The sequence below is a fragment of the Cricetulus griseus genome, chromosome 4, assembly GCF_003668045.3.
Source record: "Cricetulus griseus strain 17A/GY chromosome 4, alternate assembly CriGri-PICRH-1.0, whole genome shotgun sequence".
NCBI classification, from domain to species: Eukaryota; Metazoa; Chordata; class Mammalia; order Rodentia; family Cricetidae; genus Cricetulus; species Cricetulus griseus.
The window spans coordinates 146,465,693-146,489,144 of NC_048597.1; positions in this window are offsets into that span (position 1 = coordinate 146,465,693).

Sequence of the window (23,452 nt, forward strand, 5' to 3'; positions counted from 1 at the left end):
AGACCCCGGGGCAGGATATCCCAGGGTAAGCAGGTAGAAATTGTTCCCAAGGCAGAGGCCAAAGCAGCTTACTCTGCACTCTGTCTCTTTTTTTATTTCTTCCTCAACCCAGGAATGGTGCAATTGGGTGTTATTCAATTTCCACGAGTGTAGGTTTTCTGCCATTTGTATTCCTGTTGAATTCTAGCTTTAAACCATGGTGATCTGATAAGATACAGGGGGGCTATTTCAATTCTTTTTTATCTGTGGAGGTTTGCTTTGTTGCCAACTTTGTGGTCAATTTTTGAGAAGGTGCATGTGGTGCTGAGAAGAAGGTATATTCTTTTTTGTTTGGATGGAATGTTATATAGATATCTGTTAAACCCAGTTGGGTCATAAATTCTGTTAGATCCTTTGTTTCTTTGTTAAGTTTCTGTCTGGTGGTCCTGTCTAGTGGTGAAAGCAGGGTGTTGAAGTCTCCTACTGTAAGTGTGTGTGGTTGTATGTGTGGTTTGAACTTTAGTAATGTTTCCTTTACAAATGTGGGTGCCTTCATATTTGATGCATAAATGTTCGGGATTGAGAGTTTATCTTGATGAACTTTTCCTGTGATGAGTATGAAATGCCCTTCTTCACCTCTTTTGATTGATTTTAGTTTGAAGTATAATTTGTTAGATATTAGAACTGCTACCCCAGCTTGTTTCTTGGGCCCATTTGATTAGAAAATCTTTTCCAAACCCTTAACTCTGAGGCAAAGTCTCTCTTTAAAGGTGAGGTGTGTTTCTTGTATGCAGCAGAAGAATGGATTCTGTCTTCCTATCCATTCTGTTAGCCTGTATCTTTTTATGGGCAGGTTAAGTCCATTGACATTGAGGGATATTAATATCCATTGATTGTTGGTTTTTGTTTGTTTTGGATTTATTGTTGGTGGTGTCATTGTGTGTGTATTTCCCCCTCCTGTTTCTTTTCCTGTTTGGTAAAATTGGATTATCTATTGCCTATGTTTTGGTGAGTGTAGTTATCTTCCATGGATTGGAGTTTTCCTTCCAGAAATTTCTGTAGTGCTGGATTTGTGTATATGTATTGTTTAAGTCTGGTTTTGTCATGGAATATCTTGTTTTCTTCATCTATAGTGATTGAAAGTTTTGCTGGGTACAGTAGTCTGGGTTGGCATCCCTGCTCCCTTAGTGTTTGTAGGATATCTATCCAGGACCTTCTGGCTTTCAAAGTTTCCTTTGAGAAGTCGGGTATGATTCTGATAGGTCTGCCTTTATATGTTACTTGGTCTTTTCCTTTGCTGCTCTTAATATTTTCTCTTTATTCTGTAGGTTTGGTGTTTTGATTATTATGTGTCGAGTGGACTTCTTTTTGTGGTCCAGTCTGTTTGGTGTTCTTTATGCTTCTTGTACTTTCATAGGCATATCCTTCTGTAGGTTGGGGTAGTTTTCTTCTGTGATTTTGTTGAATATGTTTTCTGTACCTTTGAGCTGTATTACGTCACCTTCTTCTATACCTATTATTCTTAGGTTTAACCTTTTCACGGTGTCCCATATTTCCTGGATATTTTGTGTTAGGGATTTGTTGGACTTGAGATTTTCTTTGGTCAATGACTGTACATCCTCTATAGAGTCTTCAACAACTGAGATTCTCTCTTCCATCTCTTGTATTCTATTGGCTATACTCACATCTTTAGTTCCTGATTATTTATCCAGCCTTTCTATTGCCAGCATCCCCTCGTTCTGTGTTTTCTTTATTGTGTCAATTTCAGCTTTCATGCCTTGAACTGTTTCAAGCCCTCCCTTCACTTTTTTGGTTGTTTTTTCTTGGCTTTATTTAGATTCCTTAAGAGATTTGTTTACTTCTTTAATTTTTTGGTTTGTCTTTTCCTCCATTTCACGTAATTTTTTGCTTTTTTCTTCTGTTTCTTTAATTAATTTTCTTGTTTCCTCTTTAAAGGTCTCTATCATCTTCCTAAGATAATTTTTGAGGTCCATCTCTTCTTCATCCTCTGTATTGAGCTTTTCAGATCTTGCTGGTGTGGAGTCCCTAGATTCTGGTAGTGTCATATTGGTTTTTCTGTTGTTGAGTGTGTTCTTACTCTTCCCATCCCTTCTTCCAGTGAGTGCAGGTGGGGTCTCTCCCTCTCTCCAGTGGCAGGCTGAGGGCTCAACTTCTGGTGGCAGCTGGATGGCAGAGGGTGGTTTGTGGACAATGGTGGGGTGTGTCCAGACTCAGAGTGGGCCTTACGGTCTGGGCAGGTCCACTCTTGTCCTGGTGGGCTCAGGCAGAAGCGAGCAGGGGTTGCTGGGGGTGTTTTGCCAGGGCAGAGCAATACCCAGACTCACCTGAGGCCTGGGTGCCTGCCACAGGACAGAGGGCAGAGTGTGGACAGGTTTGAGGTGTGTCCAGATTCCCACATTTCAGACTCAGCAACACCCATGTGTCTGAGATTTCTGATCCACTAGGTAGATGATAGATAGATAGATAGATAGATAGATAGATAGATAGATAGATAATATTAAAAACTGGAATCCCTACAACTTTCTGGAATCCCTACAACCTCCTTCTTGGGTTGATTAATTTTCAAGAAGAAATTAACAAACCAGGTAAATACTCTCATTAGTTTGTCATAAAGGTACAATGATGGAGATGAGAAGATGATGAGACACAGGCTTCGTGGAGTCTTTCTCTGCTATGCATGTTTGACCCAACTAATCAGCACTGTGCTCAATTTAATTATCAACTTCTCTCCCCTTAAAGTTAGCAGTTGGAATGAAAGTTCTGAACCTTCAAATCTTGTTTTGGTTTTCCCTGGGAGCACCCTCTACTTTAATAATAGCTACCAAGGAGCAGAGGCCAGTTATCATTCCACTTATCAGCATAAAAAGGCACATATGCCTTTGAGATTGCAAGAAAGTTAGAAATTATGCACCAGGAAGAAAGAAGTCTATGAGGATTGGTGTTAATGTCAACTTGCCATAAATTAGAATCACCTAATTAGAGAGCATCACCTTAAGAACTGTCCCCACCATCTTAATTGATGTGGGAAAATCACCCTAAAGTGTGCACTGGTAGCTGCCCAGATATTTTTTTCACAGGGGACATGGCAGAAGGAAGAAGAAGGAAGATTCTTGGTCTTTTGTTTGATTGCCCTACCCTTTTACCACCTAGTCAATTTACCTTGTTGCTGCCACTGATGATTTCTTTACTTTTATCAGATGCAGCATTTCTAAACTTTTAATTCCAAACCCTTCCAGGTTTAGGGGGCATGGTGATTGATCTGGGCTGCTGAGGCACCCAAACTCAAAGACCAACCATTAACAGGTTCTCAGCTTCTTGAATATAAGTTAACTATTGTTCCTATTTAACATAAACTGATTTAATTATTTTATGAGTATATGTATCCCATTGGTTCTGTTCCCTAGAGAAACTTCACTAAAGCCAAGTGCATTAGACTAAAACTGGGCTTGTACTATGCTGAGCCTAATCATGTTGTTTTAGGGGAAGACTTTGGATGCATTTAGAACTAGCTTGATGAGCTGTTAGGGGTACTTCCAGGATAGAATATTTAGAGAGGTGTAGATGATTGAGGGCTGACTTGTGAAATATTCTGGATTGAGAAACTGTGGAAGTGAAACCTTTGCTTTGTTGAGATGGCTGGTTATGATCAGCTAGCTCTGAAGAATTCGCTATGCATAAGAAAAATCTGGCAGCATTGAGGTGAGATATTTTGGGGTGGATTTTCTAAGGGAGAGCACACAAAAGCCATGGGCCAGGGGTCCAAGATTGCATCTCAAGCAGGCAGTTGTAAAGTCTCCCACATGATACTGAATTTTGGAAGTGTGAAGGCTATAGGGTTGAATGGGTCAATTGTTGGTCAGTTTTTATCAGATTGGCAAAAATTTAGGACAGCTGGGATGATAGAACCTCAAGAGAGGAATCACCACCATTAGATTATCCTGAGGGCACATCTGTGAGGCTTTGTCTTGATCAATGATTGATGATTAATGATGCAGGAGGTCCAAGGTCATCGTGGGTTGTACCCTCTCTGAGGAAGGAGTAGTCCTTTCTTGTATGTATGAGAACTCAGTCAGTGAGCACCATTTCTCCATGGTCTCTGCTGCTGTTCAGGCCTCCATCTTTTATGCTTGACTCCCTGTCCTGACTTCCCTCCATGTTGGATTGTGACCTAGGATATGTAAGATGAAATAAGTTTTCTCCCCAAGTTGTTATTGGTATGTCATTATCAGAGCAACGTTATGAAAACTAGAACAAAGTCCAAATATATATTTCACCATGTCACAGAGATCTATTTATAAATAAAAGGAAAATGAAGGAATTATAGGATAAAAGAAATCCAAGGGAACCCACTGCCAACTGCAAGCTTTGAAATCAATGCTAAAGAAAATGAGCATGGGAGGAAAATGCATTAGAGAGAAACTTGGTATTTTAGGAATGGAAAGAAAAACTCGGAAATGTCAGACTTTGTGTAACAGACCAATCTCTCTGTGTGAATTCATTAAAACATACACTTCAGTTACAATAATAACCAGTAATGAATAAAGACATTGAATCAATACTAAAAAGACTCACCCCAAAGCAAAACTAAGGATCTAATTGAGGTTTAACTAGGAAACTCAACCAAATTTTAAAGAATGTAATATTGATCTTTCATAAACTCTTCCAAAATCTGAGAAGATGGAATACTTCTCAATTCACTTTAAGGCCATTACTACCCAGGTACTGAAGGCTGATGAGGACCCAAGGAAAGGAAATAGAGGCCAATGATTTTTATGCGCATTGATGAAGAAGTCCTCAACTAAAAGAATGTGTTAGTCACCTTTGTGATGCTGTCACACTATACCCAGAAGAAGAAACTTATGGAAAGAAACATCTGATTTTTTCTTGGTTTCGGTCCACTGTGTCAATGAGGCACAGGGATAAGTAGCAGCCTTGTCTCTGACGGTGGGAGCATGAGGTCCTACATGCCAAAGATTTCACAGCCTCTCCCAAACACTGCTACCTGTTGTGGACCAGATATTCGAACACATGAGCTGGTGGGAGACATTTCACATTCAAACCATAACAAATGAAACAAGACTTACAATAATTTCAGTGGATTCTGGAGAAGCTTCTTACAAAATCTAATGTCTTTTCAGCAATTTCAATAATTTAGTTATAGGAGGAATCTGCCATGACACAATACATGTATATATTGAACATAGATGGCACATGACTTGATGATGAAAACATTTTATATTTTCCTGTAAAGTAAGAAACAACACAAAGATGCCTATTCTTAACCTTTAAATTCAATATAATGCTGAAAGTCTTAGACTAAGTAATTAGGCAAATGAACAAATTGAAGGCACTCAGATTAAAAAGGAAGAAGCCAAACTGTCTGTGCTTGCAGATGGTGTGAAAACCCTAAAGAAATCCCTAAAAACTCTACCAAAATGATCTTAGAATTAGGAAATGAATTCAACAAAATTTCAGAAACTAAAGTCAGCATTCAAATATAAGCACTAGTGTACTAACAAAATCCTACCTGTAAAACTAGTAAATACTTTAGAAATAAATTTAATCAAGGAAGACAGATCTACATGTCAAAAGCCATAGAAGGGAGGAATTGAAGATACAAATAAATGTCAAGATGTCTTGGTTATGGAATACAAAACTTAATATCATTAAAATGCCCATATAATCCAATGTGATCAACAGATTTAGACTCTCTGAAAATTGCAATGTTACTTTTTTCATACACAAAGAAATCCTATATTTCATATGGATCAACAAATTTGTTAAGTAGCACAGCAATCATGAGCAATATTAATGAATCTGAGGATGTAATAATAACTGACTTCAAATCTACAGAAGTCATAATTTTATGGTGTTGTCATGGAAGAGACCAATAGGACAGAATCCTTATTTTGGATCAACTGGTTGAGCATAGCATGAAAAATATATGTAAGAGCTGAATATGGCAGTGTACACTTTTAAACCTAGCACTCTGGAGACAGAGACAGGCAGATCTCTGAGTTTCTTGGCTAGTCTGTTCTGCATAGTGAGTTCCTGTCCAGCCAGAGCTACAAAATGAGACATTGTCTTAAAACTACATATACGTATAAGGGGGCCAGAAAGATGGCTCCATAGTTAAGAGTGCTTGTTTCACAAGCATGAACATGTAAACTTTGATTGCATCATGTATGGTTTTTAAAAGCTAGGTACTGTTATGCAGGTACCTAGAACCCCAATGCCATGGCATGTGGAGACAAGGGGATGGGTAGGGATTATTAGCAGCTAGATTAACTCCAAGTTTATTGAGAGACCCTGCCTCAAAAAAATAAATCAGAGTGAAATAGAAATGGATGCCTGATGTCTTCTGCCTGGTGCAAATTCATAGGCATATACACCCTACACACACACACACACACACACACACACACACACACACACACACACTTAGACACACATGAAAACAAAGTTAAAAAATTATAAGAAAATAAAACTATTCTATATCAAGAAAACAAGCAACCTGGTTTACAAATTGGTAACTGATCCTAATAGACTTTTCTCAAATGAAGATGTAAAAATCTTTTTTTATAAAAAAAAAGCATGTGTTCAACTATTCATCAGGAAAATGCACATTAAAATTGAAGCAAGATAGTCCCTTACATCTCTTACATTGTCTATTATGAATAGTAAGGTCAGCAAGATGGCTTAGATGACAAAAACATGCCACATAGACCTGATGGCCCAAGGCCCATATCCTCCACCTCAATGTGGAACGAGAGAACTGACTCCCAAAAGTCATCCTCTGACCACTACAAATGTGTGCACAACCACACTCACAAACATCATACACATGTACACATATACATACAAAAGAATTATGATGACTAAGTCTTGGAGAAGACATGGAGAGAGGAACTATCTGCACTGGTGGACATATAGATGAGTGTCTCAATCACCAAAAAGAAAATGAAAGGTCACCAAAAGTTTATAATAGGAATACTATATTGTCTTGTAGTCCTATTTCTGAATATATATTCAAAGAAATTGAAACAAATGGGTAGAAGAGATGCCTTCATTAACCAGTTTTACTATTAGTAACGGTACCATTAGTAACAGTAGCTAAGATGTCGGCAGAGTGAAACTAAGATTCTATCAAGGTATGAATGGGTAAATAAAATATGTTATATTGCACAAGTGAATGCTTTTCAGGCTTTAAAAATGGTAATTTTGTCATTTGAAATGATATAGGTAAACAGAGTACAAGTAAGATAATTTAGACAAATAAAATGTTACATGAGCTCAAACATATGTAAAAGATAAAACTCAGACTCACAGAGTTAGACAGTGGTTAGCAGTAACTGGGGGAGAGAGATGTTGCTCAAAGTACGTAAAACCCCATTTAGTAAAAATAATCCAAAGAGATTTACTTTAGAACATGTTGGTGAGAGTTAATGACAGCATGTGAAATTCCTAAAAACTGCTAAGAAAGTTGATTTGGGATATTCTGTCCACAATAAATATGTGAAGTAATGCATTAAAAAACTGGATCAATTTGGCAATCCTACAGGGTATGCATATTTAAAGACATGTTTTGGGTGATAAATATATGTAATTTTCTATCAATTAAAATTAGTAAAATACACATATAACTTACAAATAAAAAATTCAGACATTTTTTAAGACAATCTTTTATTAATGTTGACAACTACAACAAAAATCTATACAGTAGCAAGACTTCAATATTCCATTTAAAGTAGTTAAATATTAATTCTGAGAGGGGTGTGAAAAGGTAAATAAGAATACTGTATCCATTGAATAACCACTGCAAAAATAGAGAGACACAATCAAAAATTCAATAAATAAAAGACAAAAACAAGTCATAAATCATACAGTATTTATTGATTGGAAAACAACATAGTAAAGATTTATTTTTCCTAAATTGATGTATAGATTTAATATGATTATAATAAAAAACTAGCAAGATTTTTGTGGGGAAATGTACTCTTCAATTCACATAGAAAGATAAATAATAGCTACAAATATTGAAAAAAACCAACAAAGTTAGCAGGAAAAATACTGCCAAACTTCATGGTTTATTATAGTTACAGATAGGAAGACACAGTAGGACTAGGGAAAGATAGACACAGATGAACTTGAATAGATCAGTTAGATCTACACACACATACACACACAGACACACACACATACATAACCACATATGTATATATGCATATAAAATGTTTGTGCATGTGAGAATGAAAGGTCAATAAAAATAGAAATACCATATGATATAGCAATCCTATTGGACAATATATATTCAAAGAAAATAAAATCAGTGGGTAAAAGAGATGACAGCTAACAAATATGGGGAGGGTGCATTGTGTATGTATGTGTTTATGTATGTATATGAGTGTGTGTGTGATTGCTAGAAGTTAGAAACAATATAAATAGGTAAATACAAAGACTGATTATATATATATATATATATATATATATCCCTTGCAAAATAACTTAATATTGATCATGCCTGATTTGTAAAGTACAAAACCCAAATCTTTCAGAAAAAAAACAAACAAACGAAGGCATCAATCAACTCACATTCTTGTTAGGCCAAGAATTCTAAAATACAATATCAAGGATAGAACCCATAAATGTAAAGCAAAAATTATAGCTCTAACTTTAGAAAGATAAAAATATGCAGGGAAAGAGACAACATATACTCTTAAAAATAAATGACATAATTACTTACCAATCAAATTTTTGATCAAGTAACTTTATCCAGAATATATAAAGGGCTTTCATGATAAGGCAGCAAGAAAACAAACCATCTAGGTTTTTTAAAGGGGCAAAATACTGATATAAGAAAATATATATGATTATATGAATGGGCAAAATCACACAGATAGATCCCTAATATCAGTTGACTTTAAAGAAATATAACTTGAAGCCCTCATGAGAAGCTATAATATTACAAGTTAGAATACGTCAAATTTATTAACAAACTGATAATACCAAGTAATGGTGATGGTTTAGGGTAATTAGAACTCTTACATTGTTAACGCAGGTGTGAAATGGTACAACCACTGGGAAAGTGATTTGGCAGTGTTTTCTACTTAAATAGGCAATTACCATATGACCTGGTATTTAGATACCTGCACATCAAGTGCAGAAAAATTAAAGCTTACAATTACATGAGAAAACTGTATGGGTAACTGAATGGTTATTCATAGTAACCAGAAGTTAGAAACGATGTAAATGTATAAACAGACAGACGGAGATCTGTTTGTAGAGGAATGCTACCCAGATATAAAAGGGAAGTAGCCATCAATGCACAAACAATTTGATGGCTCTAAGTGAGAGGATCCAATCTCATAAGTTGGGTCCTTCATGACTCTAGGAAAACATTCAGGGACAACATAGAATAAATAGTTGTCATGAGTAGGACATAGGAAGATGATCTGGTTGCAAAGGGAAAAAATACCAGGGACTGCTTTTCATTATAATTGATTGGCATATTTTATATCTTGCTTCTGGAGTGTCTGCTTACACTTATATCTGTTAAAAGTCATGAAAACTATTCCCTTATGAGTTAATTAAGCAGATTGATTATTTTTAGTGACATTTCGGTCTCTTTAAGGACTCTATTTCTTATTTTTACCTCCTAGAAACCGAACAACACGGAAGATCAGGCTAAGCAAATCTCATGTCTCTTTTTAAATTCTGAATACAGAGCCATATGAAAATGGGAACAATTAAATACATATAAACATTTTAGCAGTGTAATCAAGAAAATCCTATCAAGTAAAATTTTTAACAAAGTTAATTTAACATGCATTACTATTATGAATCATTACTGTTGGATCACATGGTATGCAGTACATTTAAATGACTATAATTAAGATTGCTTTTACAGTCAAACCATTTAAAGTTTTTTCTCTGGTACCTGTAACTTCTGCCAATGTTTTTAATCCTGATGTACAAAAATCATCATGCACAAAAATCCTTTTCTCTGACTTGATTTGCAAAAATACTCATAGATTTGGCTTACAAAAGTCAAATGCAATTCATATTTTAGGGCACAAGCAACAAGAGAAAGATTGTCTGGAAGTGGAAACAATTGCAGCATGGAGCTATACTAAATAAATATTGGATTCTGGATGAAACAAATGTAAAAACTACCTTATGAGGTAGGGGGTCTGAAACTTCAGGGATTCAATTGCAATAATCTAAGACCTCTGACCTACAAAGAGATGTCCTGAGGAGTGACAACAAATGAAGTCCATGAAATGACAAAAACAACCGTTGTGAGTTCTGCCATAGTATTTGAAGTCAATGATAATGTGCAATGAATGACTTTGGGTGGGATAACAAAAGCTGATATTTGGGTTTTTTTTTTTTTGGTTGGTTGGTTGGTTGGATTTGTTTTTAACAGAGGATTGTTGTAGAATATTATTTTAAGATGTGTTACATTAGTTTATGGTGTGGAATATTTGTTTGATGATGCAAAGATGTGTTGCATTCTTTCATGTTGCATTTGTTTAACTCTGTGAAGCTGTGTTACTTTGCCTGTCTAAACACCTGATTGGTCTAATAAAGAGCTAAATAGCCAATAGCAAGGCAGGAGAAAGGATAGGCAAGTGGGGCTGGCAGGCAGAGAGGATAAATAGAAGGAGAAATTTGGGAAGAGGAGATCAAGGAACAAGAAAAGGAAGAGGACATTGGGGGCCAGCCTTCCAGGCACATGGTCAAAAAATGTAATAAGAGTAAAGAAAATATATACAGAAATAGAAAATGATAAAAGCCCAAAGGCAAAAGATAGATTGGATAATTTAAGAAAGACTGGCAAGCAACAAGCCAAGCTAAGGCCACGCATTCATAAGAAAAAATAAGCCTTTGCATGATTTATTTGGTAGCTGGGTGCTGGGACCCCCAAAAGAGTAAAACATAAACAATAGAGGATAGCTCATTTTTAACTAAAAATTATGTACAGCCTTCTTGGGAGGTGGTGATTGAGCTGAACAATTATAGACACGGATAAGTACTTCAGGAAAAGTGGGGTCTCTACCCACAGAACTGGATTCAACTAAGAAAGGTAGAATACTTTTGGTAAGAAGTGAATAAAGACCAGAGTGAAAGTCACCAGTGAAGGCCTGGTGTGAATGATTAGCACTCATGAAGTCTAGTTAGCAGTCATCACAAGCTTGGAACGGGCAACTTGCATGCTCAAAGGATCATTCTCCAAGTGAATGTGTAGCAGTTTGAAAGAGGACTGACGCTAAAGTGAGCATCTGGGAAGTGAGGTAAGTGGTCCAGAAGAGATCAAATCAATCCTAGGCAGTCTTTGGGTGTGGACAGGAAGAAAACAGGGGACACATAGCAGAAGTGGATTTACAGGTTGTGTGTCTGCCTAGTTTATCTTGATGAGAATAAAATAAATTTAAAATGTGGTCAGAATACTAAGGCTAAGTGATGGAGACTTGCAATGTTGTCAGTTACTATGTGACTTTGTATCTGACACTGAAAAGGTGAGTTTGGTCAGGACAATTTGAATTTGAGACATAAATTCAATAGGATGCAGCCAGAAACCCACAAGTGATGTCAGAGGAGGAGGCAGGTGTAGAAAAGCTAAACTGAAAAGGTAAAGTGTCAATAGCTGAGAGCATCAACAAAATGGATGAGAAGGTACTTTGGACAAGGTTGGACAAGGTCTCAAGCAATAAGTCATACAGGGAAAGTTCACTAGAAAGCTAAGTGAGAGACTGTATTGACCCCCGAAGGATGCTGGTGGCTTCCTCTTCATTGGTTAGTTTTCATGGGAACCAAATTTAAGTTGGATGAAACAGAATGAAAAGCTATCTAGAAGTGAGGGTCATTTAGATTAAAACAAGTTAAAGAGCTTTATGCAACCACTTCACAATCTCAAAAGAATGACATGCCATCAGCCAACAGCTGAATTGCATAAAGAATTGCCCCATTTCTTCATAGAGCACATGGGTTGGGTAAGATGCTCAACTTGCAAGCATAGGGAATCTGATTCCTGTCCCAAGAACAGAAAGAGAGAAAAGGGGTGAAGAGTATCATATATCTGTAGAGCTGAAGCTGCAGAGAATGGGTATGGGTGGGGACTTGTAGATCCCCAAGACCAGCCTAACCTACTTAGTGAACTTCTAGCCAGCTAGAGATCCCCTCTCAAGGGAAAATTGAATGAGCAGGAAGGGAAGCAGGGGACAGCACCCAAAGCCTTTATGTTCACGTGCACACATGCACACAGAATTAAAAAAATAACGTATCAATACAGAGCCATTAAGTTGACATTTGTGGCTCTAACTAGACAGAAGCTCTAGGTGATCACTGGGAGGATATCTATTTTTCCTGATTATTTTCAATCTTTTGGGGAGAAATGATGGAAATAGAAGCATGAGTAGAACTTGTCTTCAGGTGTGCCTAATTTCCCTGACCCCAGTGAGGCAATATCATAATGGAACTCCTCTGTGTCTCATTGATCACCCAAGATGGAGCAAACAGGCACCTCCTCTTTCTCAGCTGACAATTTTGAGTTTTGCCTTTTAAGTAAAATTTCGAAACTATGATGTTCATAGCAGCACTATTTATAATAGCCAGAAACTGGAAGCAGCCTAGATGCCCCTCTACTGAAGAATGGATAGAGAAAATATGGTACATTTACACAATGGAGTACTACTTAGCAGAAAAATAAACAATACAATCTTGAAATTTGCAGGAAAGTGGATGGATCTAGAAGAAACCATTCTGAGTGAGGTAACCCAATCACAAAAAGACAAGCATGATATGTAATCACTCATATATGGATTTTAGACATAGAGTAAAGGATTACCAGCCTACAATACACACTGCCAGAGAAACTAGTAAACAAGGAGGATCCTAAAAGAGACAAACATTGTCCCCTGGAGAAGGGGAAAAGGTCAGGATCCCCTGAGCAAATTGAGAGCATGGGAAGAGGGGGGAGGGGGCTACAAGAATGAGAAGGGAAGACAAGGAAGGATGCAGAGGTCATGAGGGAGCAGAAAGGTTGAGTCAGGTGAAGAATAGAAGAAAGGGTATGTGATAGGTAGGGTTTTAGTTGGGAGTTGGTAGGGGAGGAAAGGAGGGAGAAGGGAACTGGGATTGTCATGTAAATCAATCTTGTTACTAATTCAAATAAAAAATGATAAAAAAAATTGACACTATCTCTAACCAATTTCTTAGAAAGTCTGTTAGCAACATTTTGATGCACATCCTCAAAATTTGACATGCTAGCCTAATGGTCATAGGGCATCTTTGATTTGCTACAAATGACACTCTTCTTAGCCAGCTCCTAGGAGCAATGACTCATTGCTGGGGAAAATATAGAATAGTCCAGCCAGTGTAGGTCTGAATTCCAGTTTTTATTTTTCTCCATTTTTATTTGAATTAGAAACAAGATTGTTTCAAATGTCAATCCCAGTTCTCTCTCTCTTACCTCCTCCTCTGCCCCCCAAACTAACACCCTACCTATTACATCTCTTTCTGTTCCCCCAAGGAGGGTGAGGCTTTCCATAGGGGTTCTACAGAGTCTGGCATATAATTTAGAACAGGGCCTAGGCCCACCCCTTGTGTCTAGGCTCAGGGAATATCCCTCTATGTGGAATGGGCTCCCAAAGTCTATTCCTATGGTAGGGATAAGTACTGATCTACTACAAAAGGCTCCATATATTTCGAGGTCTCCTCTCTGACACCCACATTCATAGGGTCTGGATCAGTTCCATGCTGGTTTCCCAGTTACTAGTCTAGGGGCCAAGAGCTCTCCCTTACTCAGGTCAACTGTTTCTGTGGGTTTCACCAGCATGGTATGGACACGTTGCTCATCACTCCTCCTTCTCTGCAACTGGATTCCAGTTCAGTGTTTAGCTGTGGGTGTCTTCTTCTACTTCCAATAGCTGCTGGATGAAGGCTATGTGATGGCATAAAAGTTAGTCATCAATCTCATTATCAGAGGAGGGCATTTAAAGTAGCCTCTCCTCTGTTGTTTAGATTGTTAGTTGATGTCATCTTTGCAGATCTTCAGACATATCCCTAGTGGCTGACTTCTCTTTAAACCTGTAATGTCTGCCTCTATTTTGGTATCTCCTATCTTGCTCTCCTATATTCTTCCACTGACTTAAAACTCAACCTTCCTGCAACCTCATGTCCTCCTCACTCCTCCTCTTCTCTTCTTGTAATTCTCCTAGCTCCCTCTCCCCTCCCCTGATGCTCCCAATTTTCTCAGAGGATCTTGTCCAATTCCCCTTCTCCCAGGGACCATGTATATCTCTCTTAGAGTCCTCCAAGCTTCCTAGATTCTCTGGCAGTGTGGATTGTAGGCTAATAATCCTTTGCGCTATGTCTAAAATCCATATATGAGTTAGTACATGTCATGTTTGTCTTTATGTGACTGCACTACCTCACTTAGAAATGGTTTCTTCTAGTTCCATCCATTTGCCTGTGAATTTCAAGATTCCATCTGTTTTTTTTTTCCTCAGTGAGTAGTAATTTATTGTGTAAATGTACCACATTTTCTCTATCCATTCTTCAGTTGAGGGGCATCTAGGTTGCTTCTAGGTTCTGGCTATTAAAAATAATTTTGCTATGAACATAGTTGAACAGAAATACTTGTTGTATGAATGTGCATCTTTTGAGTATATGCCTAAGAGTCAAATTGCTGGATCTTGTAGTAGACTGATTCCATTTTCCTGAAGAATCCCATACTGTTTTCCAAAGTGGCTGTATGAGTGGGCACTCCCACCAGCAGTGGAGGAGTGTTCCCCTTTCTCCACATCATCTTCAGCATAAGCTGTCATTGGTGTTTTTGATTTTAGCCATTTTGACAGGAGTAACGTGGTATCTCAGAGTTTTTTTGATTTGCATTTCCCTGATGGCTAAGCATGTTGAACACTTTCTTATGTTTCTTTCAGCCATTTTAGATTCCTCTATTGAGAATTGTCTATTTAGTTCTGTACCCCACTTTTTAATTGGATTATTTGGTGTTTTGGAGACTAGCTTCTTGAGTTCTCTGTAAATTTTGGATATCAGTGCTTTCTGAGATGTGGGGTTAGTGAATATATTTTCCCATTCTGTGAGCTGCCGTTTTTTCTTGCTGACTGTGTCCTTTACCTTACAGAAGCTTCTCAGTTTAAGGAGGTCCCATTTATTAATTGTCGATCTCAGTGTCTGTGCTACTGGTGTAATGTTCAGGAAGCAGTCTCCTATACCAATTCGTTGAAGGGTATCTCTCACTTTCTCTTCTAAGAGGACCAGTGTGGCTGGATTTATGTTGAGGTCTTTGATCCATTTGGACTTAACTTTTGTGCATGGTGATAGACATGGATCTATCTGCAATCTTCTACATGCCCGCATCCAGTTATGCCAGCACCATTTGTTGAAGATGCTATCTTTATTCCAATGTATAACTTTAGATTCTTAGTCAAAAATCAGGTGTTTGTAGGTGTGTGGGTTAATATCAGGGTTTCAATCTAATTCCATTGGTCCACCTGTCTATTTTTGTGCCAATACCAAGCTGTTTTCAGGACTATACCTCTAAAATAGAGCTTGAAGTGTGACGATGTTTCTCTGATTTCTTGCTCCATGCATTTATCATCTGTACATAGCAGGGCTACTGATTTTTTAAATTAACATTGTATCCTGCCACTTTGCTGAATGTGTTTATCAGCTGTAGGAGTTCCCTGGTAGAGTTTTTCGGGCACTTATGTAGACTATCATATCATCTGCAAATATTAGAAGTTTGACTTCTTCCTTTCCTATTTGTATCCACATGATCTACTTTTGTTGTCTTATTGCTCTCGTTAGAACTTCAAGGACAATATTGAAGAGGTATAGAGGGAGTGGACAACCTTGTCTTTTTCCTGATTTTAGGGGAATCTCATTGAGTTTCTCTCCATGTATTTTGATGTTGGCTGTTGACTTGCTGTATTTGGCTTTTATTATGTTGAGCTATGTTCCTGTTATCCCTTATCTCTCCAAGACCTTTATCATGAAGGGGTATTGGATTTTGTCAAAGACTTTTTCAGCATCAAGTAAGATGATCATGTGGTTTTTCTTTCGCAGACTGTTTATATGGTGGATTGCATTGATGGATTTTCATATGTTGAACCATCCTTACATCCCTGGGATAAAGCCTACATGACCATGGTGATTTCTGTGATGTGTTCTTGGATTCTATTTACCAGTATCTTATTGAGTATGTTTGCACCAATGTTCATGAGGGATATTGGTCTATAGTTCTCTTCCATAGTTGCATCTTTGTGTGGCTTGGGTACCAAGGTTTTTGAAGCCTCATAAAAAGAGTTTGGCAATAAACCTTCTGCAACTATTGTGTGGAAGACTTTGAGGAGAATTGGTATTAGCTGTTCCTTGAATTTCTGGTAGAATTCTGCACCTAAGCTATCTGGCCCTGGGCTTTTTTGGTTGGGAGACTTTGGATGACTACTTCTATTTCATTGAGGGTTATAGGTCTAATTATTTATCCATTTTCTATTTAATTTTGGTAAGTGAAATCTATCCAGAAAATTGTCCATTTCCTTAGATTTTCAAATTTTGAGGAATACAGGTTTTCAAAGTATGACCTGAAGATTCTCTGGATTTCCTCAGTGCCTGTTGTTATGTCCCCCTTTTCATTTCTGATTTTATTAATTTGCATGTTCACTCTCTGCCATTTGATAAGTTTGCATAGAGGTTTGTTTATCTTGTTGATTGTCTTTAAGAACCAACTCTTCATTATATTAATTTTTTGTATTGTTTTCCTAGTTTCCACTTTATTGATTTTAGCCCTCAATTTGATTATTTCCTGGGGTACATTGGCTTCTTTGCATTCTAGAGCTTTCAGTTTTGCTGTTAATTCTCTAGTGTGACTATTCTCCAGTTTCTTCATATGGGCACTTAGGGCTATGACCTTTCCTCTTAGCACTGCTTTCAAAGTGTCCCATAAGTTTGGGTATGTTGTTTCCACATTCTCATTGAATCTCAATGAAATCTTTAATTTCCTTTTTTTATTTCTTCCTTGACCCAGGTATAGTGCAACTGGGCATTATTCAATTTCCATGAGTATGTAGGTTTTCTGTTGTTGTTGAATTCTAACTTTAATCTATGATGACCTTGTAGGATACAGGGGTTTTTTTCCAATTGCTTTATATTTTGAGGTTTTTATGTTGCCAACTATGTGGTCAATTTTAGAGAAGGTTCCATGTGGTGCTGAGAAGGTATATTCTTTTATGTTTAGATGGAATGTTCTATAAATGTCTGTTAAACCCAGTTGGGCCATAACTTCTATTAGTTCCTTTGTTTCTTTGTTAAGTTTTTGTGTGGTGTGAGAGAGGGATGGCCAGTGGTGAGAGAGGGATGTTGAAGTCTTTCACTATAAATGTGTGAGGTTCTATGTGTGATTTGAGTTTTAGTAATATTTCTTTACAAATGTAGATGCCATTGTTTTGGGGCATAGAGGTTCAGAATTGAGACTTCATCCTGACGGATTTCTCCTGTGATGAGTATGAAGTGACCTCCTTCATCTCTTTTGATTGATTTTAGTTTAAAGTTTAATTTGTTAGATACTAGGATCGTTACCCCAGCTTGTTTCTTGGGTCCATTTGATTGAAAAATCTTTTCCCAACCCTTTACTCTGAGGTGCCATCTGTCTTTGAAGTTGAAGTGTGTTTCTTGTATGCAACAGAAGGATGAATTCTCTCTTCTTATCCATTCTGCTAGCCTGTGTCTTTTTATAGGCCAGTTAAGACCATTAATATTGAGGGATATTAATGACCATTGATTGTTCATTCTTGTTTGTTTTGGATTTGGTGGTGGTGGTGGAATTGTGTGTGGATTTCCACCCCATTTTTCTTTTGGCTGTTGGTAAAGTGGGATTATCTATTGCCTATGTTTTTCTGACTGTAATTAACTTCTTTGGGTTGGAGTTTTCCTTCCACAACTTTCTGTAGGGCTGGATTGGTAGATATGTATTGCTTAAATCTGGTTTTGTCCTGGAATATCTTGTTTTCTCCACCTATATTGATTGAAAGCTTTGCTGGGTATAGTAGTCTGGGCTGGCATCCTTGGTCTCTCAGTGTAGGTAGAATATGTATCCAGGACCTTTAGGCATTCAGAGTTTCCATGGAAATGTCAGGTGTAATTCTGGTAGGTTTGCCTTTATATTTTACTTGACATTTTTCCTTTGCTGCTCTTAATATTCTTTCTTTATTCTATATGTTTGGGGGTTTGATTATTATGTGGCAAGGAGACCTTTTCTGTGGTTCAGTCTATTTGCTGTTGTGTAGGCTTCTTATACTTTCATTGCCATGTCTTTCTTTTGGTTGGGAAAGTTTTCTTCTATGATTTTGTTGAATATTTTTTTCAGCACCTTTGAGTTGGGTTTCTTCACCTTCTTCTAAACCTATTAGTCTTAGGTTTGTTCTTTTCATAATGTCCCATATTTCCTGGATATTTTGTGTTACTGATTTGTTGAACATAAAATTTTCTTTGATCAAAGAGTCTATTTCTCCTAGTGTATCTACAATGCATGAGATGCTCTCTTCCATCTCTTGTATTATGTTGGTTATGCTTGCATCTGTAGTTCCTGATCATTTACTCAACTTTTCTGTTTCCAGAATTCCCTCACTTTATGTTTTCTTTATGGTCTCTATTTAAGTTTTCAGGTGCTGAACTGTCTGAATTTTTTTCCTCCAGCTGTGTGATTGTATTTTCTTGGTTTTCCTTATGAGATTTGTTGATTTCTTACATGTTTTTTTTTGGTTTTTTCCCTCCATTTCTTTAAGGGATTTTCTCATATCCTCTTTGAGGCCCTCTATCATTTTCATGAAGATACTTTTCACATCATTCTCTTCTGCTTCATCTGCATTGTGATGTTCAGGTCTTGCTGGTGTAGGGTTCCTAGACTCCTGTGGTATCATATTGGTTTTTTCTGTTGTTGAATGTGTTTTCAATATTTTTTCCTCCCATCCTTTCTTCCAGTGGGTGTAAAAGAAATATCTTCCTCTCTTGGTGGGTACAGGACCAAGGTTCCCTTCTGGTAGGTGCAAATGGATTTAATATTCTGATATCTCTCTTCTTCCTGTGGAAGGAGGCTGGGATGGTACTGGGACCTTGGCAGTCTCTGGGTGTGTTTGATCCTGCCAATTTGGGATCTGCTGCCATGAGCAGACCCTAGGCCTCAGGTGTCGCCAAGTACAGCAGAGGAAGATGGACCAGAAACAGCCCCAAGCCTGCCTACTCCCATGGATGGAGGCAGTACTGGTTCTGGGGCCTTGGAAGTCATTGGATGGGCTTGATCCCACCAAATTGGGACCCACTGTGAGTAGACACCAGGCCTCATGTGTCCCAGAACAGGGTAGAGGAATGAAGGCTGGAAAACAGCCCCAAGCCTACCTGTATTCCAGTTTTTCATTGGTCACATGTGGTGATAGCCATGTGTGATAAAATATGACACTTCACATTCAAGAAAGTGGATGATAAACATAGCACCTCTTTTACAATGTGTCAGCCTTCTCCTGCAGGACCTGAGTGTTCCCAGACATAAAATAACCTTGAAGACACAGGTAAGTGGGTTGTTCAGATTTGTGTTCCTATTTCATTTTCCTGAAGTTTTATTCCACTGCTGTAGAGATGTGGCTTGAGGGTATTAGATAAATGCTAAGCAATAATCAGGCTTAGAAAAATAAATGGATTTCCCAGTATAGTGGGTATAAAAGAAACAGGCTTAATTATTGATTCTCACTCATGCCTTGCTCACACCTCGGGTCACATTCTAGTAACTTGAGGGAGAAAATAGTGCAGAATCTGGTAAAGCAGAAACTATTCTGGGGTGGTTCATGTATCAATTCCACCTCTCCTTTAATTTGGAAACATATTTCTATGTCATTGTAGTAGATCAATAAAGAAAACACAGAAAGCAAACCTAGCAATGTACCACCAATCTGCTCAGATTGGAGCTTGCCAGATGGAAGCAGGTAGGGAGGAGTCTTGAGGCCTGGCTAATGGGAAGGCCTGAGGCCACTTTTCTATTGGATTTTAGCTGATTCAGTTTAGAGATTGCTATTAAGGAACAAAAAAAAAAAAAAAAAAAAACCTCAAGGAAATCTGTGAGGTAGTAGCATGGATCCTACTTTGGCTTTTTGTAACAGTGAGTTTTGAATCGAGATTTCTCTAGCTCTTTGCTAATGCACCACATTAATAATTAAAGCTTTTCCAATTTCTGAAATTAGTTTCAATCAGTCTCATGGTTTTTCAAGTCAAATCCAATGAGTAGGTTTGGATGTTGTGAAGTATCTGATAGGCCATATCACCTGGCCATATCACCTTGCCTGCTTTCAACAAGAAATGGTGAGTTTGAGCTTACTTAGTGAGTTAAAAAAAAAAAGTTTGAAAAATTCCCAGAGTCATAAGAATAACAGGAGCATGTTTGTAATTGTTCTACAATCTTGACTTTCAAGATGTTTCTACTGACACCTAATGAAACAGAGAATTGAGTCAATTATATATTCAGTCCAGGTGTCAACAGGGTCACCCTGCCCTTTTCTGACTTACATAAATTAGCTTCAGCTGACACTCTTGTCTTTAATAAGAGGCCCAATATCCTCTGGAAGAGTTTTCACACATCAAAACTGTACCTTCCCATGGCTATCTGTATTTTTAATAATATATCCCCATTAAAATTAATCTCCTGTCCAGGGGCTGCTCCCATCTCCTTACTTGGTGATAACTCAAGCACTAACCCGTCTCCTGATCCCTTTGTCTCCTAAAACTCTGTTCTCACAAGGCAATTGTGTATAGCAAGTGGTTGTGACATCACAATAGACAGATATAACTTGAATATTAAGTATGTTACACATGTGTGCCGGAAGCCATGTGACTTCTATGGGGGACAAGCCTGGGAATAGCAGGAACAAGTTCTCCTTTTGGCAAGGCTTGGGAGAATTTAACCCATTTTTGTAAATGCTGATGGACAGTTTGCTGTATAATTCTGGGCATGACCTCAGGAGTACATGTGCTACCTGCTCTCCTTGCTTTCCTCACACAAATAGTATTGCTGGCTACCTCTAGCTCCACTTTCTTAGAGCCATATATGAAATAGCTACTGCATTAGGAAAACTTTATCCTGATGACTCTCTGGGTAAGCCAGAGGGAATATTGTTAAAAGTATGCAGTGGATCTGATTCAGAGTCCAAAGCCTTGGATGGTTCAGGTGTATACATAAATTCAGGATTCTTAAGAAAAGGATGTTGCCTTTCTAACACACCTTGTGACTGGCCTGAAAGAGTCACAGAAGTTCATGATAAAATTACAAATTTGCATAATTGTATGAATGATTTTAATCACAAGAGACTAAGAGTAATGCAAATGAATAGATGATACTAAGAGTTAATGGTAACAGTCTAAGAACAGGGAATGAAGCAGACTCACAGAAACGCACGATGCCCTCATTTCTATAACTGCCAATGCTGTAGGCGCCAACACTGTAGGAAGCTGAGAGGAAGGGGACATGAGAACAAGAGACAAGCAGTGCCAACTCCTAAGAGTCAGCTTTTAAGTTACACGTGTAGTTTACAGGATGATGGGAGAAAACCTGCTATATCCACCATGGGAGATAGAGTAGTGTAGAATGAAGAATGAATCGATTCTGCTTTGGCTGATAAGTTGATTATGAGAACTTAGATTTGACCAGAAATAAATATTAACAATTAAAGCTAAAACTCTCTTCTACTTTACATGAGGTTGTAACCGAAAATGCTGCCAACTAGGTACACTGTTTAATCTGTAGGTATGCCTAGTTAGAAACTTCCTTTGTTGCTTGCTTATCCTTTTAATATTAAAACTACGAATCATAGGTAATGATTACTAGTGGGAAAGTTGGGGGACATAAAGGGAATGAGGTAAGGGAATAAACTGGCAATTATTGTAATTATTATTAGAAATGGAAGGAAAGAGATATGATTGTAAAAACAGTTCATGCAAAGTATTGAAATGGTCTAAATAAAATCAGCCCAGACTATCTGGAGCCACTTGTTTGAAACAGGTGGTCAGAGTTTTCTTCCTTTCGTTGACTTCACAATCTGCTCCAGATCACCAGACCCAATAGGAGCAAGGCTTCCTGCATATATATGTTCCTAAAATTCCTCCAACTCCTCTGAGCATAGAAAATTCTTCTTGTCAAAGAGTTCTGAGAATGGTCCCTCTACACACTTGAACTTCTGTTAAATTGTGGAGTCCTGTCTTAGCAGGTCCTGTCTCTTCTGGCTTTCTGCTTCCTGAAATAAAGCTTCCCTTTCATGTAGAAGAGCTCAACTCTCTTCTGGTATCCTGGCTTGAAGATGCAAGGGCTGATTAATGCATTTTCCTAAAGAAAAGATTTCCTTAAGAAAAAAATTCTGGCATTACCTACAAGATGAAGCATCTGTGTCAGGGATGATGTTTACTTTTTCCTACGGTACAAAAACAAACAAAAAAATAATAAAGCAGGCCATAAGCCCAAGAATACATCACTGTAGAGAAATTTGAGGGCACAGATTAAGGTATTATAGCACAAATAATAGAAACCCAGAGACGGATATTAAGGGAGAAAGCTGCAGGATCAGAGAAGCAGAGCAGCCAAGCCACTAGAGAGTTCTTACCTCTACCAAGGCTCAGACCAACAGGGGCAATCCTGTCCTTGTCATGACTACAAACTGAATACACTGCACTCCTGTCTCCACCTGTCCTATATTCCTCTGTAGTGCTGGGATTAAAGGTTTGTACCACCACCACACTGCTTCTATGGCTAATTAGAGTGGCTGCTGGGATTAAATGTATGTGCCACCAGTGTCCAGCCTCAATAGCTGACTAGTATGACTAGCTTTGCACTCTGATCTTCAGGCAAGTTTTATTTGTTAAATTCACAAACAAAATATCACCACAAGGCATAGTCTGAATTACCATCTGGCATTCTAACTAGCTGTGCATTTCATGCTATGCTCAGTCTCACACTGCCCACAGCCAACTGTGGCATCCTAACTGATGGAAAGGAGTCTTTACCTGATGGGAATTCCTGTTGTGTACATGTCACTAAGCATATGATCCAGTCTCCAAAGATAACCAGATCAAAATTATTTATGTAAGCTAGAGCAAACAGAAGAGTTTGTTTTACTAAATGAAAAGAATGCACTTCATAGCCTTGAGGGGGCTTCCAGGTCCTGCCTCAGCCTCATTCCCCCATGTAGAACTGTTGCTAACAAAGAATAAACCATATGGATAAGGAGTTGAGAGTGAGTTCATACCTTACCTCCCCTGGGAATCCTTATAAAATATGTTAGGGTGTAATTGCACCTTTAGAGGTCATCCACTACTAGAAATAAGTATATGTAATGTAAGTTTGCAGGCAGTGCCATATCTGATATATACACATTTAATAAATGAAGGGTCAAAT